We start from the raw sequence: 6,686 nt of genomic DNA on the forward strand, positions 1-6,686 counted from the left end.
GATTCTTTTGAAGATTCCTTTCCCATCTGTGTGTTTTAACGATGTATTTTTAACTTTGAAATTCGAAAGACTGGTCTTGTTTACCATCGCCATTGACCTGTCTCACTTTTGTCTCACTTTTGAGGATTTTTGTCTAGGCCTTACATTTTCGCATGAACCACGTGACCCGAAACGCTTTGGCTCCGAGGAAAAATGAGGCCTAGGGACTAGGCAAGATACTTGCCTGATAGCTATCAGGTTGGACCACAGACGATTGCTGCTACCTCTGAGATTGACCCTAAGTTTAGCAACCAGAAGATTGAATGGTCTACCAAGCAACGTGGATCCATCATTCTGTATGGACGTCTGGTTAAACTCGATGAAACTAATTGAATTTCAAATTAAGAATTTGTTCATGCTTAGCGTGCGTATATCGAGTTATGGATGCACGCGGGAAGTTTGGAGAGCACGAAAGATGCGTAAGAGTTGCATGAGGCGATAGCCGAGTGCAACTCTAGCTTCTTGAGTGCTCTCCAAACTTCCCAAGTGCATCCATAACTCGATAAACGCACGCTTAGCATGAACAAATTCTTTTATAACATAGCTGCCAAAAATGCTTGCTTTTCGATTAACTACAAAATTCTCGTAACGCGCGACACAATAACAAACGCTTCTATTGGCTGATTAAAAACATGCCACAATGGTCAAGTTTGAATGGAAATTCTTTCTGTAAAACTGAGAAAGAAAATTTGGTTATTTATTCGTTAACGATCAATGAAAACTATAAAGAAACAAAGCTAAAAGAGTCTAAAGTCCACCTAAAGTGAAAATACTCACATGTTCGTAAGAAGATCGTGGAGTATGGTTTGGATTTGCTTGTTTTTCAGCGAAGACGACTGTCATTCTGCGTTAACTTATATTCATTTACGAACAATGGCTGGTCATTACGGCTTCTTGAGAAGACCTGGCAGTAGTTGTTTTTGTGAGTAATAAATTTATGTCTCTTGTGTAATTTGTCTTGTTATTGTAAGAGAAATTTTCCTGCTTCAGTCGGATTGTTCGGCGGTAACTAAACTGTATAATTTTTTGCTGTTGAGCTTACTTTATAATTAACTTGTTTTGTAGGATATAAAACAAACGTTTAAAACGGAGGACACTTTATGCAAACTGGATATTTTCCGACACAGACCAATTTGTACTTTTTTTCCAATTAAATGTCAGTCTTTACGGCAGACTTTTCAACGAATCATTCAGGTTCTATTATTTGCCAAACATCTTCACCGCTTTTGCTGTTGCTTTGAGTGGCTAGAAGGAAGGTAAATTCCAAAAGAAGTCTAGAAAGTTTTTTATCATTGCTGTCGATTTTTGGGTACTTAGGAAAAGGGACGAAAAACACAGCTGAACACATCATCTTATTTACGCACGGGCGTGCGTAAATAAAGATTGTTCATAGCTGTTCATAGCGGCTCAATAGAACTTATACAGGGCAAGCACGCGCGGTATGTTATAATAATTATTGTAAGGCTATTTCGCCAATAATTTTCAGTTTTTCTTCTAAAAGGGCAGCAACTCTGTACTTTTGGTCACTTTGTATTCAGGGACGGACGGAGGATTTTTGTGATAGAGGGGGCCTAGAGACATATTATACAGTGGCAATATGGGCGTGATAGCGCCAATCAGGACTGCGAACGGCGCACTTTTCTGGGGAGTTTTGGGCGCATGCTCCTCCTAGAAAATATTTGTGATTGAAGTTCTCTGAGATGCAATCCAGTGCATTCTGGACGCTTAAGTCTAGCAAATGCCTGGATTCCTTATTGTACATGTAATGCTGAAATATTTAATAAACCACAAAATCGGAGAGCGGGGCGCCCTGGGTCCACCCCTAAATCTGCCCTTGGTATTTACACTCAAAAAATGTCGATACATTCCCTAGTAGTGTAAGATTAATGGCGAAAAAACGACAATTTTTTGATATTCGTTTAGCACTATCGATTTGCATAGGAAGTTCTGCTTTGGACTTACAGGATCCCTTATCAAAATTTCAAAGGTCAGTTTTCTTAGTTAAGATCTGGCATATTTTATCAAGAGTTGTCCAAAGGCATCGTCCTTTGCATCAAGTGAAGGTTAAAAAAATGAATAAACAAACAAACAAACAAATAAAACGCGTCAACGACGTACAGAAAAAAAATTTCGTTAACTCTTGAAGCTGTACCAGCAGAAGGTCATAGAAGTGGGCGTTGAAAGATGGTAATTTCGGGTCTAAGTGCAAGGTGGCAACAATGGCAGTTTTGGCAGACATCCCAGAAGTTGTCATTCTCGTGAAATCTCAAGTCATTTAGGGCATGAGCCCCTAGTTATTTAGTGAAAATGTGAGGAGGTAGTCAATTTTTTCTTTGTCCTTAATGTTTCTATTGATTGCATAGCTGTAAGTCTACAAAGTATATTATCATTTCTTTTCTTGGCAATGTTAAGATATTCTAAAGGAAAGGTCTGATAATAATCGTCATTATGGATATGTTAACAGAAGTGCCGCTCTCCCTGACTGTGTCCTTTTACAAGAGTGTCCGTCAGGAAAGGAGAGCAGGAGAAAACGTCCAACATTCACAAGTGATCAATTGCTATTTTGTAGTTTTTACAGGAATTCTTCATATACAGCTTTTATTTCGCTAGATAGGTGTGTAACTTCGACTTTATCGACAGATTAGTCATAATTGGCGCCCTTACCACAATCAATCTATACTCGCACGGGCAGCAAATAGACCCTTCAGTTTGCATCCTTGCAACAAGTTGTTTTTTGAATTAAAGCTTTGTAAATTAAAGTGTTTGCTATCTTTCTCTCTTATTCTCTCTACCTTGCTGGAGAGCTGTTTCAAGATCGTGATACCGAGATACAATACAGATTTAGAATCTTTTTTAAGGCTAATGAATAACCTCAATTTGCACCAGGGGACTAAGCTTTACCTTTAATGGCCATGTATCGGTCACTATATCTACACAAAATTAGTAGCCTTTGCCAGTTGCATTCATTAGGATTATTGCGGACCGTTTATTTCAGTTGTCAACTTGAATCTTACATTTCCTATAAATAATGGTAAGGACTGAATGGAGTCCATTTCGGTCTGTAATTGTACGAGTGATCAATTAACAAAATCAGCGGACGACTGTATAGAGAGAGTCCGATCTGTTTAATCACCAGCGTTATTACAGACCAAATAAGACGACACGAAGCTTTCTGTTACCAATTAATCATAACTATAACGAAACTTTGTGACATTTCAAGCTTTTCTTAAATTAGAACACAAGATACTCCACTCAAGTGAGCGCCCGCGATGGCGCATAGTGTCCAATGAGATTTGAGATTTTATTATAATTATAATTTTTTTTTTTTTACAGTTATGATTAATCTCTAAATTCTAAGAAAAAATGTTGTAACTAAAACAGCAGGAAGTAAAACTATCAATAAACGGGACATCGTAGACTGCTTTGCAAGCTAAGACCCATTTAACAATTCCCTGGAATTTCATTTCAAAACGTGGCTTCAAAGAGGCCCCTAACCCTTGGGTCCTTTTTAGTCGTGTTTACCGCCCAATACATTTCTAGAAGGTCAATGGGTAGGGCCCGTCCTGTAGATGAAGTATTTTTGCAGAAAAGCCCTTTCAAAGCCCTCCTGAACTGTCGCCATTTAATGGCATAAATCAGTGGATTCAAGATCGAGTTTAGATAATAAATTGCAAGTATAAGAGTTGTAACAATTGTGAATGCTAATTGCATCCTCATGTAACCTAGACGTAGAGAAATACAACTTGTTATTGCCCACGGAAGAAGAGTAGCTATAGAGGCTGCGGTGACTATTAATAAAGTTATGGAAAGTTTTCTCTCCCCTAGAATAACTGAGCTAAACCGCTGGGCATAAGGTTTGCTTAAAGCCTTTGATGAAATGATAACATATGCTGCTGTAAGAAGTGAAAGGGTAACGAAAGTATAGCTTACCCATGCACCTCGAGGTGCAACCGGTTCATTTATTTCAAGAATGACAAATGCAGATGCTAGAATGAAGGACCCAAACCAACTGCAAAAGATAATGTTACAGTAAACACGTTTCCCGACCAAGCAGTGGTTAAATGGATAAACCGTGGCGTGCAGTCGCTCTAAAGAAATTAATGCTAGATTGCCTACTGAAACTATATAAAAGCTGTCAATGATCGCCCTCCAACAGTTTATCCAACTGAGACCAAGTTGCGGTCCTGGTAGACCATTTTGGTACACAGGTCCCGCCACAGCTCCAACCAGCATATCAGCCACAGTTTGGTTTTTTACCAGGTATGTACTGCGCTTGCGTAGACGGCGACTTCTTGCAAAGGCGACAACCGTAAAGGTCTTGATTATGAATATAAAACAAAATTCTGTGGTCAGCACTGCAAACCCGATATCCTCTACTTCGTCAGACATCCTTTAATTAAAGGGGCATTCTTGTCAACATTGCGCTTCTAACATTGATTGTTTCCAAACTGGAACCTAATTGACAACAACAAAAAAAAGTCTGAGTCTAGGTATCCAACGGCAAAAGTTTCTGACCCACTTAGATTTTGCGATATATGATGTTTCTCAGTTCATGTTGTTTCAGTTATTCCCAATTCGTTGTTTTTTTGTTTTGTTTTTTTTTTTAATTTTGTTATATCTCCAGCGTTTAGACAGAGTCAGGCATTCAATGGATAAAAAAAAAAAAATAAAAATAAAAAAATAAATAAATAAAATGAACTATATTGGGAGAATATGTGAGCCAACGGAGGTGTGCCTTGGATTTGAAACCCCTTTTTTATGTAGATGGGCTTCAAACGTCATCAACGGTAGCAAGCGCAAAGATAGCTGACTGTGGAAGAGAGTAGGAAGACACGACTAGTTATAGTGTCATTTAACAATTATACTTTGAAATCGAGGTGAACAGTGGCGAACTATTTGCCGAGGCGCGAAGCGGCGAGGTAAATATTCCTAAAGCCACTATTCACCGAGATTGAAAGGAATAATTGTTTTAGTATATATACACGAATTGATCCCAACAAAACCAGAGAGGAAACCATCAAAAGTTATGATTTTATTGACGGATCAAATCACGCGAAAGTTTAAAAAATGATCGCAGAATTTTTGAAACATGGCAATTCACAAGTTTGTCACCGCAAACAACAGCGTAATGGCTTAGATGGAACCGTTAAAAGTTTGAATTGTTTCCTTACCTGAGAAGAAAAGTAGAGCTTTATTGTTTTCTGTCGACTCGCCAAGTTTATAGCCAAAAGGGTTTGTTGTGTCGTTGTTCGCATGAAGTGCTGAGAAAAATGGCGGCTCGATTGCTCGCGGTAAGACGCCGTCTTCCTGTTCTTTTCCCTATTTACTTGAAACGTAGAATTTTTGCTAACATTTACTTTCAAGTTTGTTTGTCATAAAAAAAAAAAACGTGATTTTTGGCCGAATTTTCTCGTTAGGAAACGCTGAGTTCACGAAACGGCTTCTTCTACGCCAATAAACGAGAGTTGTAAACAATCCATCGAGCACAAAACTCGGCTACAGGAAATGGAAAAACGCCGTTTTGAATCCTTCCTAGTCTTTTCTTGTCTCAAAAAAAAGTCAACCCTAGGATTTTGTTGACTTTTAAAAGATTGTTCTCTAACAAAATGGGGAAAAACACCGAACTCACACATTATCCACTCGCTAGGAGTTGAATATTGTTGAATAGTCTAAGATAGCGAACCAATCAGATTGCTTAAATCACCAAGATCAGTGCGTGTGTATATACTAAATACGATCATACCTTTGAATTGCTCTATTTCTTACTAGTCATGGTCCTGCCAGGCACATTTCAGTTTGACATTAATTTTTCTATGACAGGAAAAGGAAAATGAAAAGTCAGTGACCGCGGAGCTCTCTTTGAATTCTGATGGGGTTAGCCTACACGTAGCAGGAGCTCAAAGACCGCTGAGGGAGCGAGTTTCTCTAGAGGGGTCTGCCGGAAAATTTTGACAATTTGAGATAAACCCGGGGGTACTCATGAGAATTCTTGGGGGAGGTGTGCCGCCCGGTTCTTCAAATCTTGGCCCTATCTCAGACCAAAATGACATTTTTCACACCCGTTTGCAGAACTGGCCTCTAAGAAATTATGTCAACATTCGGCTTAGATTAGAACGCCAACAAAAAATTTCTTAAAATCCACTTCGAATTTGGTTATTTCTTTCTTATTCATTTGGAATTGAAACAATAAATACGTTCATACACCGCTGATTCCGCAAAAACCCTATACACGCGATTCTAGACCGAACTATTCTGTCAGTTTTCTGCACAGGAACGCAAATTTTCGCCACCTTATCCAAGCTCATGCGGTCTGCAACGGGAGGATGGTCATGTCATGGACTTCTGAAAACAGACACCTCTGACGATATAGTCATAAGCTCAATTTCTGTTTTGCACCCATTGAACTGAAGCTGTTTATATGAAGTGAGCCAGCTCGGTAAGCCCGGCTTGCTCTCTTTATCGTGCTGGCTAGGCTCATGCCTTTAAAATGTTTGTTGTGTTTGTATGAGAAGCCAGGCTGACGAGATCCCAGTTGCTCGAAACGAGATCTCAGCTAGTGGGTCAGCCCGTCCTGTATACAACACAACGTTTTTTGACGAGGAAACAAGGAGTGAGCCGAGACATCCCAGTAAAGTGCAGGAAAACGG

This window comes from Porites lutea, chromosome 2 (assembly GCF_958299795.1).
Source record: "Porites lutea chromosome 2, jaPorLute2.1, whole genome shotgun sequence".
NCBI lineage: Eukaryota > Metazoa > Cnidaria > Anthozoa > Scleractinia > Poritidae > Porites > Porites lutea.